General features: G+C 44.1%; 1 protein-coding gene across 3 annotated transcripts in view; it reads left to right on the top strand.

Moving 5' to 3' along the window:
* The first annotated feature begins 1,450 nt into the window (after positions 1-1,450).
* LOC148687644 (uncharacterized) overlaps positions 1,451-13,089 on the top strand; it is a 45,507-nt gene continuing 33,868 nt past the window's right edge. Inside the window, exons 1-3 of one of the 3 annotated variants that reach the window (XR_015949877.1) lie at positions 1,490-2,907; positions 5,052-5,447; positions 6,782-7,229. The gene's annotated coding sequence lies outside the window, so the exon portion shown is untranslated. Of the gene's footprint in view, positions 2,908-5,051; positions 7,230-13,089 lie in introns of those variants that run through there. The other 2 variants (XR_015949874.1, XR_015949872.1) reach the window with 2 other exon arrangements.

Genomic DNA, 13,089 nt, shown 5'->3' with positions numbered 1-13,089 from the left:
TTAAGGCATTTCCTTCCCAGCAAGCTTTTCACCTGCCAGTGTGAATAGTTTTTACTCAACTGCTCTCTTGTTAGCAGCACTTGTATCTCTTCAATGTTTTAGTAGTTTATTGATTCATTTTTGTGTGCAGGTTGTCTCTATGTGTGTGTGTGTATGTGAAGTAGTTTTAAGGCCTAATCCTATACTGAAGATACCATAGGATTTGGCACACTCCTGCTACACTGTTGAAACACTATATGTGCCCCCATCTTAAAAGATACTCCAGAAGATCTATATTCTGCCATCTCCTGAAGCCTCTTGCAGATCTCAGGAACTACCTTTCAAGGGGCTATGGTTTGCAATAGATTTTTTTTTGTATTCATTTTCTTCAATATGCACAGATTCTCTTTTCTTGAGACATCCAATATTACTCATGGTGTACAGATTACACTGCCTAAACATATAGCCTTTCACCACCATTAGACATCGAGTCTGACAATAAGTCATCCCACCCACCCACCCCAAAAATTCACTTACAATAAATATGTGGAAGAGCCGCCAGTCAAAGCGGGCAATACTGGGCTGGAGAGACAAATAGTTTGATTCTGTATAAGGCAGCTTATCATGTTCGCTTAAGCATGCAAGAGCACAGATGTTTCTTAAGACTTCAAGGAGAAATTAATTTATGAGCATTACCCACAAAGTACAAGTCACCCATTCTACTGTGAAAATTATTTTCACAGAATGTTCCTATTTTTTGCAACATTGAACAGAAAAGTACAAAAGTACAGCACATCGTGGGATCAATATGGGAGGCGGGGCATTCAGATTTATTTCACAGCTCTGATTCACAGCTGTTTGATGAACAAATACAGCAAAATAGCCAAACAAGTTCCTATACCTGGAACTTGGAGCATGAAATATGACAGGTTCTAAACTGAGGACTGACATTTCCTAGCCTAGCTAGGGAACTCACTATCCCCCCCCCCATACCACCAATTTCATGATGACTTTCCCCAGGAGACTTACTACTTGATTCTACTGACTATGGGTGCTTCCAGGCAACCTGCTTACTGAGCATTCATCCTGATATGTTTCTAGGGAGAATACACATGCCAACTATTTATTGAACATTCACATGTATTTCTCTGCAGGGAGGTTAGACAACATAGCAGGGGTGCCATCTTCTAGGGGCTGAGCCCCTTTGGGCCCCCCAATATTTTGGGGGAGGAGGGCAAAGTCCAAAGGTGGTGGGAAGTAGCCCTAGGCCAGTGGCTTCAATGGCCATGCCACTGGGCTCAGCTCCACCTGTGGCTCCTCCGATGTCCCAACATCAAACGCACGACGTCACGTCCTGTGCACACTGCTGCCCCTCCATTCTTCTTCTGAAGGTGACACCTATGCAACGTTGTGTCAGAGCAGCAGGTATTCCTTACACCAGTGTTTCTCAACCTTTTTTGGGCCAAGGCACACTTGTTCCATGAAAAAAATCACGAGGCACACCACCATTTAAAAAGTTAAAAAATTTAACTCTGTGCCGCCCTATATTGACTATATAATTATGACTGTAAGAAACACTTGCAAATTGCTGTGTTGGTTGCAATCTCCTGTAATGAGGCTTCACAAGCTGCTGATTTCTCTGCCAGCACAATCCTTTGCTCAGCAAGTTTCAGGTTGAGCTCATCCAGCCAGCTTCTTTAAGTTTGTCTAAAACCACCCTCCCGTGGTGGTGGCTGTTGAGAGCTGCGCTCGCCCCGCGTCGTGACCCAGCCGGCTTCCTTTCCGGCGGGTCAGTGTTGGATATTGGCGGCCGCCAGGCACGTGACAATGCAAATCGCCCTTCTCGTCGCCGCACGTCGCAGCACACCAGCCAGCGTCTCGCGGCACACTAGTGTGCCGCGGAACAGCGGTTGAGAAACGCTGCCTTACACTTCCCAGTACATGCTTCCTTTCCTTCCCTTATTTCAAAAAAAGAAGTGGATTTGTTTTTCAAGACTGTAACTATAATTGCAGGTCCTGAATTTGCTGGTATGTGATTGAATCCCACCTCAAAATAGCAGCAGTCTGTATAAACTAGAACTGGGTCTAGGCATATTATGGGTTTCAAAGGTGAGTGTGATTGTCATCTCAGAATAAGGCTGAAAACCTACGTATGCACATAACCACTGGAATAATACCAGTGTATTTAACGGGAATTACTTTTCGGTGTTGAGCTCTTGGTCTACCGGTATGCAACAAACAGAATTAACATGATCTTTCTCTAACCACTTGAGCTAAAGAAAAAATATATACAGGTAGCTTTTAAACTGATCATGCACAGAGACGACCCTGTACTTCTTATTTTCTACAGACATGGCAGCATACACACTAGGCAGTTCATTACTAGTTATTGTCCCATATTGCATTTCCTTCTAGCTGAGTCACACTGGATATTTTAAGCAAAGCTCTGTGCTGCAGGCCAACTTGAAAATATACGATCAAACATTTGAAAAAAATGGGCAGCCAGGTCACTCCTGAGGCAGGAGAGCAGCCGGCCCCTTGATGGGAATGGATGTGCAAGAAAGGGTTTGTTATGGAAACATCACTTGCACGTTCTGTAACAGCACCAAAGTGATAAAGAGAGAACACGTTTTAATTAACTGCCTTCAGCATATTCCCGATAACCACTGCTTGTACACACAGTGCAGAACAACATAGAAAGGCTGATGAAACTGAGAAACAAAATGTCATAAGATTGGACAAGGAATTAAGTTGTGAGAGGCATCTTTTTCACAGTGGGCAATTTAGCATCGCACAGGGCACACAACCCGCTATGACAGAGCCACGTAGCTGCTCTGGGCATGTGCAGACGATTCGATTCTGCTCTCAGCTGTGCTGGTGTAGAGTTCCCCATTGTAAATGGATGGGTGTGTGGAGGAATGCATAATGGTAAGGGGAAAATGACTTCTCATTATTTGTTCACACACACACACACACACACACACACACACACACACACTTTATTGCAACATGATGGTGAAGCATAGGCTCAAGTTTAAGGGAAGCAATACAGTGAGAAGCTGAAGAAAATGCTGGAAGTGGACAAAATAATTACGGTACTTTGTATCAATCCTTTTCAGGTAATTTTAGCTGATGGTTTTTTCTGCCCTAGGCTGTGGGGAGGTGTGAAAATAAATGGAACCCAAAGAACTGGGGGCAGGGACAGGGAAGAGAATTTGGGGAAAATGTTTAGGGGGTTAGAATTTTCCTCAATAATTTATTGTATGAGGTGGTTAACGTTAGCAAAGTCACTTTACTGAGCAAACCTGAACAAAAGGTGTCTAATTTGTGGAGAAATGTACACAGGTTTGGTTTTGCTTAAGTCGGGTCTTGTACATAGCAGGGAGCTGTTAAACTAACCATACAGGGGGAAAGTTCCCTTAGAACTACACAGCCTATTTAATAAATAAAGGAATAATAAATTTTAGGCAATAGAAAACAAGTATGAGGCTGATTTCCACAGATATTATATTGTGCCTGATACAACAAAAGAATACCTTTAGGGTAAATAAATTAATAATAATAATAATAATAATAATAATAATAATAATTTATTATTTCTACCCTGCCCAACTTCTCTCCCAGGACAAATTATGATAACTAGTAATGACAGGTGTTGGCATGGTAATGCCTTGCATGTCATATGATTTGGTCCTGTTCCAAAGGTGCAGTCTTTCAATCATAGGTTAGGCAACCGCCTAAACATGGTCCTAGACACCTCCTTGAGATTAACAGATGTACTATCAAATGATGTCCTGGTCCTTTGGAACTTGACACAGGGAAAATATAACTGGCGACTAAAGGCACTCATGGTGACTATACATCTAACACTTCAGTACTAGGTCTACTACCCCCAGCCCCAAATCATACAGTGGGCAGAAGAAATGACTCAACTAGCAGCCTAGGAGAAGGTGACCTTCTACCGGTACAAGCACAAGAAAATTGGGAAGCTTTCCCATACAGATCTCCATAGATATACAGATCTATTTGCATAAATAAATGAACAGTCGGTTGGTGTGGACCACTAGCTGCATCGGCCGTTCCAAATAAATGCACGCACTGAAAATATTGCTTTGTTTTCTTATGTTTTACTTACCTGTATTCCCTTTTTCATTATTTCTCTTCAAAAATCCATAAAGAGCTATAAACAAACAAGTTGCAGGACATTTGTGGGATGGGAAGTCAGCTCCTTTATGCTCCTTCTTAGCTCCCTCCCCACCCCTGCTATTCTGGGGTCTTGGAGCCAATTTGGTCAAATGCAATGTATGTGTCTTTGCTCAGGTTAAGCTCTCTCTGAATGGAGGAACAGAGTTAAACGTGGCAGTGCAAGTTCTTGGCTCAATGGGTCCCAAATGGGTCCAGATCTTTGCAACGGTTGCCTTTGGCACCTGCCAAAAACACCATCTTGAATTTTAGGTTCTCCCATTCCCTGCTGTGATTGCTGCAGAGTGTGTCTGTAGACTATCAGGGTATGGTTGCTTCTTTCAAGCTGCAGACACACTACGCCTTTAAAGTGCATACAAAACACAATTCCACCCCCTCAAAGAATTCTGGGCACTGTAGTTCACCCCTCACAGAGTTAACAATTCCCAGCAACCCTTGACAAACTACAGTGCTCATAATTCTTTGATGAAGGAATTGTGCTTCAAACATGCTTCACATGTATGGTGTATATACTTAGATTCCAAATGAGCTTGCTGTCTTTCCTTTCCTCTTTCTCTCTCAGTACCTCAGTAGATTTTAAAAATCACTTTTCAGAGGCCTTGCTAACCATAGGAGAAGGATGGTCTGACCACAGCTGTCCTATCAGGAGTTTGCCTTTCTACGCATGGATATCTTGGCCTTTTTACATTACACCCGACTGGGACATGATGACAATGATGGAAAGGATGACTCAGATACTGTGAAGTGTAGCGTACAATGTACATAACATGTTATGAAAGAACACAGTGTATGTTGTTTCCTTTTATTTCCCTCCCACCTTCAATTTTCTCCTCCTCCCAACCTGTTTGCTTTTGTCTCTGGGAGAGAAGCTGAGTCATTTCCCAGCTGAGGCTCTGCTCACTGATGTGCCTTCTATGATACCAATACTTTGGTTGATGAAGGGCTGAAGGGAAGTATCCAGAGTGTTCCCTCATCATGTCTCCCATCACAGCTGAAATCAAGCAATTATGTAGTCCACCCTTTCCCTGCACAGAAGAAAAAGAAAAACCTGAAGATATCACAGTTTCTGCCTGCAAACGATGTGGGCGTCGAGAAGGAACAAGCAAACAAATCCACATATTGTGGGGCAGCCTTATTACAACCGGATCTTTATGCAAGCAAATGATTTCATTGGAAAAACAGATCCTGAACTCTTTTAAGTTTTGGTCTTTCAAACCCATCCTTAATTGACAAGCAGAAGCAGCAATGGGGATGGCGACATACGGGTATGTTTTTATATGCCTCGCTGCAGTTCTACCTTAGGCCAAGAAGCAATGGAAAATTGTTCCCGTACTTTAATGAGCTTGATCAGAAGTAACTTCAGCAAACCAGTTATTGACAGCGGGGGGAAGTGCTCAACCACAATGAATTGTTGTCTTAAATTTTAGTGCTTAATTAGCAACCTCAGTAATGAAGTCAGGAACTGGAAGCACCTGGGAGGTAAGAGTAATAAGGGCCAAATGACATGCTACATGTGGGATCTGTAAATGGATCTCCCATTGTTGTCTCTGAGCGCAAGGAGATAGTTGTCACCCCTGGATGAGCCATAAGCCTGCGATTCCCAGTTTTTTCTCTTTTTAAAAAAGCCTCTAGCTCTCGCAGAGCCTGAGATTTGAGGCAAAGAGTTGCATCCAAAGGAGCACTGAGTAACCATCCTGTCACCACAAGTATTTCCACTTGTGCAATGAGACTTTCCCCCTTCTTCCTCCCTGTGCCCCCTAAAACCAGTGGCAGAGGAAGGGGGATGCGGGGCTGCCCCGGGTGTCATCACTGAGGGGGGTGACAAAATGACAAAAATATGAGTTTTTTAAAAATTGGGGCTCACAGAACTTTTTAGTTCAGTCAACAAATGTGACGAAATGTGGCTGGCACTGGGCGCCACACCGTGGGGGCTGGCACATACCACGAGGACTGCAGCATGCCGGAGCCACGCATCTCTCCTGGGAACGACGTGGTGGCTTGGGCGCCTGCAGGCTCCGCGCTGCCTGAAACGGCAGCATGGGGCTTGCGTCTGCCCACTGCCTCTCCCTCAGCCGCTCTACAGCTGAGGGGGAGGCGGCAGCTCACCCCGCCCCCGGCTGCAGGACGCACAAACACCACATCAGGCACCCGAGCGGCTAGCTACGCCGCTGCCTAAAACTGTTCCAGCAATATGTGCAGGGGAAGGATAGGGGGAAACTCTTGTTGCAACAGTGCAAATCCCTGCACTTGATGGGGCACATTAGTTGGGTACCACCCTAAACATGCAGATTTTCAGGGGTTGGATAACTCCATACCCTCCAACATTTCTCCAGTGAAAACAGGGACATCCTAAGGAAAAGTTGGACATTCCGGGATCAAATCAGGCCCAGGTGTTTGGGGATTTTAAACCTTAGTCAGCTGGTAGCTCAAAGTTAAGCATTAAAAGCATTTTAACAACAACAACAACAACAACAACAACAACAACAACAACAACAACATATTTCAGAAACATGGAATAAAGGACTTTTGGTAAAGCCTTGAAGTACATTTCTGCATAAACTGTGTGTAGAGCTTAGGTATTGTCTTTTCCTTTTTTCAGAGAACCAAACCAAATATTTAGAGCTATGATGCCTTGAAGAAGAAGAAAACTATCCAGACAGGGGGTGGGGTGGGGGAAGCAAACTAAATAGACTGAATTAAACTTGTTGAAGAAACATGGCTTCAGCCTTTACCTCCCCAGTTCAAATATCTGAGTCTATAGCAGAGGCAAGAAGCTGAGATCAGCATGACTTTATAAACAAGTGTTGTACAATGTATATTACCGGTAATCATTCATATAAGTCAGAAGGAGCCTGTTAAAGTTGTAGTGTGATTCAAGTTTTCAGTATTAATTGCCTATATGACACTATTAATGCACAAAGCACTGACATTTTGCTCATGTTCATATTGGAAAAAAGTAGGAGCTGATGCTTCTCCTGTGGGGGGAACAGTGTCAATGTGAACACACATTTCAAAGCACATTTTTAATAAAGCAGCATTTGAAGGTACACTTGTTTCCCCTGACTTTTTTTAGTAAATTCTCCTTCATTCCTTTCCTGTTACATAGTTTCTTCTTTCCTGTCCTTGTCTGCTGGATTGTAAATCTGACAACACAACTGCATTGCATTTTAATGATTGTCGGACGTTTTGTTTGGGAAATGCTTTGGAAATAACCATTACGGGGAGAGTAATGATTAGAATGCCCTGTTGTGCCTTTCTCTGTATCCCAAAACATTTCAAGTATTACAGGCACGAAGAGAGCATGTCCACTTTCCTCTTCCTGAGCACCTGACTGCCAAGGCATCACTGTTCCATAAAAATGCATCAAAACCCGGCTTGCCAGGTGAGCTCTAAGTGACATGAAAAGCGGGATGTGTTAATAGAAAGTGGATTAAATCCTAAGAAAAAATAAGACTGTACTACACTCCCTGCTGCCCCAAAAGAGGAATCCTTTGAGGCACAGGAGCGGCTTTTGTTCCTTTCACCAACTCAGCAAAGGCCCCCTGTGTGTCAACCAACTCAAACCAACTCAATTGGCCAATTTATTTCCTCTGAGACTCTGTGGTTTTCATTTGCCATTAAAGAAAATATAAAGAGAGGGAGGGGATGAGAGAGAGGCGGCGAGCACATGGGGCTGCATGCATGCACTTAAGCGCATACAGGTATCACATTCTTCACAATCTGCCCCAGAATCTGACGGAGGCATTAAGCTGGTCAGCTGTAAGCAGCTCAAGAATGGAGTTTGGATAGAAGAACAGGCAAGGTGGAAACAAGTGGATGAAAGAGGGTTCCTATGTCTGCATTAGGTGTGTGGCACAGGGTGGGAGAATGCTCCTGTGCTCCTCTGGGTTCCCATAGGCATCTCTGGTCCCTGTGAGGGCAAGATGCAGGACTAGATGCTCATCCCTCTCTATAAGTTGGGGGTTGAACTTCTGAAGTCGGGAGGCTGCAGATGCCAGACTAGGACCTGGGAGACCAGAGGCCAAATCTCCACTTAGTTCCTGGAGGGACCTGAGTCTGGTCGCAGTCTCTCAGCCTCACCTACCTCACAGGGTTGCTGTGAGGACAAATTGGGGAGAAGGAGTATGCTACCTTGTATGCTACCTTGAGCTCCTTGCAGGAAAGGTGGGGTCTAAAGAAGTAAAAAGATGTAAAGATACAGCTGCAAAGGATCCATATTAATATCCTGGCAGAGAGCCACTGGTTTCTACAAGATGAGTCAAAGTACTTATCTTGTAGGTGTTTCTTTCCGCTAGAAGCAGAATGTGGTGGTTTGTTTTGTTTTTTACAGTTAATTCCCCTTCCGGGAGACCCATATTATGTAAACTTGTGTGTACAAATAATGATTAACTGACGTGTTTACATGTTAACTGTTGATGAAACTTTTAGCTGAACATTTCGTTGCTGGAAGCAAACACTCAAGAGTTGTTTCTCTCTGAAAGCTGCTTTTGCATAACTGTGCCAAGTGTGAAGGGTGCACACGGGAGCCAAAAAAAAAACCCCAAACACCCCGTCTGCTCTGACGGGGTCAGAAAAGGGCAACCAAAGTGATCCACAGATGGAGCCATTTCCATATGAAAATGGTAACAATGTTTTTTTACTTAGGCTAAAGGTGGTCAATGTGTAAGGAGGGGTGTGTGGATCTGAATTTATGATATATTTTACCTCTGTAGATCATGGCATGAGTATAAGAATGACATAACTGTAACATGAGACCCTCCATGATTAGCTTTGGTGACTATGGAACCATCCAGATCCCAGCCCCCTGTTAGGGTATATCCTGAGTTCACTCACATCTGACCTAAAAGATTAACACATGCAAATTTAGTTGTCAAGTACAGGATACTCTCAATGGGATAATGGGATCCACCCACACAATGGTAAGGTCATGTAAAGACAAACACAGACGGAGATGGCAGGTTCAAGTAATTGCTCAATATCACAAGTAATGTGATAAGAAAAGCAATGACAAACCTAGACAGCATCTTAAAAAGCAGAGACATCACTTTGCCGACAAAGGTCCGTATAGTTAAAGCTATGGTTTTCCCAGTAGTGATGTATGGAAGTGAGAGCTGGACCATAAAGAAGGCTGATCGTCGAAGAATTGATGCTTTTGAATTATGGTGCTGGAGGAGACTCTTGAGAGTCCCATGGACTGCTAGAAGATCAAACCTATCCATTCTTAAGGAAATCAGCCCTGAGTGCTCCCTGGAAGGACAGATCGTGAAGCTGAGGCTCCAATACTTTGGCCACCTCATGAGAAGAGAAGAATCCTTGGAAAAGACCCTGATGTTGGGAAAGATTGAGGGCACTAGGAGAAGGGGACGACAGAGGACAAGATGGTTGGACAGTGTTCTCGAAGCTACGAACATGAGTTTGACCAAACTGCGGGAGGCAGTGCAAGACAGGAGTGCCTGGCGTGCTATGGTCCATGGGGTCACGAAGAGTCGGACACGACTAAACGACTAAACAACAACAACAACAACAACAATCACAAGTCTTTCACCTTTTGTTAAACAAACAGGAACAGGATGACCAAAGATTGGCAAGGTGAGAATTAAACTGGAAATTCCAGAAGTATCGATAGAAATTGTAAGAACCACTCATTTCACAGCCCCCTCCCCTCTACTGATACCATATGCCTTGGCAAAATGTATAAAAAGCCATTAGATGCCAAAGTTACGGTAGTTAGCTCTCACAGCTCCAACAGGACAGAACTGACCCAGCACTCCCTAGGATGTCTCCCTGCATGTCCCTGCATGTCTGTTTCACTTCAATCCTAAAAAAAAGCTCTTAAACCAGTGATGGCGAACCTATGACACGCGTGTGTCAGACGTGACACGCAGAGCCCTCACTGCTGGCACGCGCCCCATCGGCCCATTCACACTGTTGTTGTTGTCTCCCCCCCATTTGTTCTCACGCTCCTCCTCACGCTACAGCTTGTCTCCGCTGTTAAAACCCGAATCCGTTGTTGTTGTTGTTGCTGGTAGCCAGAGATTGGTTCTTTAACCCTTTCTGTGCTGTTTTTTTCTGGCGCTTTGGCAGACAATGATTGGGTGTAACAGCGTTCGTTTTTTAACCCGTTCTGTGCTGGGGTTTTTTGGCGCTTCGGCAGACTATGTCGGTGCTGCGTGTTAGTTCCAGCGAAGGTATTATTCTTCATTTATTTCTGTTCTCTTCCCCCCCCAAAAGTGCAGCAGCTTTGGGGCATCCCCCTCCAAAAGCAAAGCAACTTTTGCACCCCCCAAAAAAACCTCCAAAACTTTGGTCAGCAGCTGCCCCCAAAAAGCTCAACAACTCTGAGCACTTTGTGATAAATAAGGGGTTTTGGGTTTGGTTTGGTTAAATAATTAGTTTTTGGTTTATTAAATACAGTTATATATTACAATTATACATCTTTGTTATTTAAACTATAAATATCACGAAATTATGCTTCTTTTCTCGAAGTGACACACCACCCGAGTTATGCTCGGTTTTTTGGCAAATTTTGACACACCAAGCTCAAAAGGTTGCCCATCACTGTCTTAAACCCTTAAAAAACTCAACAACTTTGGGCTAAAATTCCCAACAGCCCTCACGGCCCTTCACTTCATTAAAACTGGCCTTCTTTGAAAAAAGTTTGGACACCACTGCAGTTTAAGGACAGGTATACTTCCCCCCAGCCCCCTTTCTAGCTTTCTGGCAAAAGTGTCATGCCCTGCTTCTGTAGGCCTTTTCGAATAGTTTGGGAATCTGTATGTAAGGTAAAGGTAAAGGGACCCCTGACCATTAGGTCCAGTCGTGACCGACTCTGGGGTTGCGCGCTCATCTCGCATTATTGGCCGTGGGAGCCGGCGTATAGCTTCCAGGTCATGTGGCCAGCATGACAAAGCCGCTTCTGGCAAACCAGAGCAGCACATGGAAACGCCGTTTACCTTCCCGCTGTAGCAGTTCCTATTTATCTACTTGCATTTTGACGTGCTTTCGAACTGCTAGGTTGGCAGGAGCTGGGACCAAGCAACGGGAGCTCACCCCGTCACAGGGATTTGAACCGCCGACCTTCTGATCAGCAAGCCCTAGGCTCAGTGGTTTAACCACAGCACCACCTGGGTCCCTGTAGGCCTTTTCGAATAGTTTGGGAATCTGTATGTACTGTAATATAATAAACCAAGCTTTCTCTGTTTCTTTGTGTGAGAGCTTCTTGTGGGCATGAAATTAAGGGTTAACACACATCCATAACAAGCACACGGCATAACTCCAGCAAAAGATCCTAAACCTCTCAGAAGTGTATATGGAGTGCTGGCGGTACACACATCGGGACATGAAAGAGGTATATCAAAATATGCACAGAAAGATGATAGGCAGGTTCCTCTTATACAGTGGTACCTCGGGTTAAGAACTTAATTCGTTCTGGAGGTCCGTTCTTAATCTGAAACTGTTCTTAACCTGAGGTACCACTTTAGCTAATGGGGTCTCCTGCTACCGCCGCCGGGGCACGATTTCTGTTCTCATCCTGAAGCAAAGTTCTTAACCCGAGGTACTATTTCTGGGTTAGCGGAGTCTGTAACCTGAAGCGTCTGTAACTCGAGGTACCACTGTAATAGGAAAAAACTGGGATTGTCCAATGAAGCTTCAGGGCAGACAAAAGGAAGTACTTATTCACACAAAGTTAAGCTACGGAATTTGATACACCCGAGATGTGGTGATGGCTACAAATTAGGACAGGTTTCAAGGAGGATCAAACAAACTGAGCCACCTTGAAGTTTCCCCCCTACAATCAAGCATCATATACATTGTATGAAATAAATAAATAGGTGAAGAATAAGACTCTCAATGTCTATTAGTCACAATGGACATATATTACCTCTGGGACCAGAGCCAGTATGCCTCTGAATACCTGTTACACAGGTTAGAGTGGGATATGCTTGTGGGCTTCCTATAGGCATCTGGTCTGCCTCTTGTAGGAACAGAATATTGGACTAAATAGGTCTTTGGTCTGATCCAAGAGGGCTCTCATGTTCCTATTCACCGAGTCCCAGCTTTCTTGCCTTTATCTGTCAGGTTTGCCAGCCTTAGTATATGGCAAAATGTATTAACCCTCACCCACTACAAGTCCCCAGGGGATAACAGTAAGACTCAGAAGGTCTGAAAAGGTTAAAAACTTCTGGATTAGACCCACTCACATGTACAAACATGTTGCAAGTCTATGCCTTCCTTTCCCCCAGGCTACTCCCCAAGGGTATATTTATTTGTATGGCTTGTGCAAGGCCTAAAATAACATCTGTACTAAATACCAAAATATGGGAGGGGGGAATACAGTGGTCATGGACGGGTCATCACTTGAGGTAAATCTAGTATGCAAAACCACTGGGAATTATAAGTGCTACTGTTGCAGTTATTCCCTTTGATTCCAGAGCTTCCAACTGGGAGTGGAAAAAAGAGTCAAGAGTTTTCTGGGGAAATTGCTTTGGAATTTCCCATATCTGCTCACAAGACTCGCAACAGATATGAATTTACAAGAAGCCTGGGTTTCCCCCCCATTACAGTAGAGCCAAACAATTAGGGGAAAACCTAAAACAGTTCCCAAACGTCCCAAATTTTCAAAGTGTGTTACAATAAAACAAGGAAGGCATTAGTGGAGTGAGTCAATAGTTCTTCTAGCCAGATACAGATGAACCTCTGTTTTCAAATGTAATCTGTTCTGGAAAACCGTTCAACTTCCAAAATGTTCGGAAACCGAGGCCCGAAGGGCTGCCAGCAAGTTCAATGGAGAAAATTGAAAAACACACAGCGAAAGTCATTCGACTTCCAAGGAGCGTTCGAAAATGGAAGCAATTCTGGGTTTTCGGCCTTCGAAAAACAAAATATTCAGCTTCCAAGACGCTCGAA

The sequence above is a fragment of the Zootoca vivipara genome, chromosome 1 (assembly GCF_965207765.1).
Source record: "Zootoca vivipara chromosome 1, rZooViv2.hap1.1, whole genome shotgun sequence".
In the NCBI taxonomy this organism is placed as follows: domain Eukaryota; kingdom Metazoa; phylum Chordata; class Lepidosauria; order Squamata; family Lacertidae; genus Zootoca; species Zootoca vivipara.
This window is presented reverse-complemented; position numbering and strand designations above follow the sequence as displayed.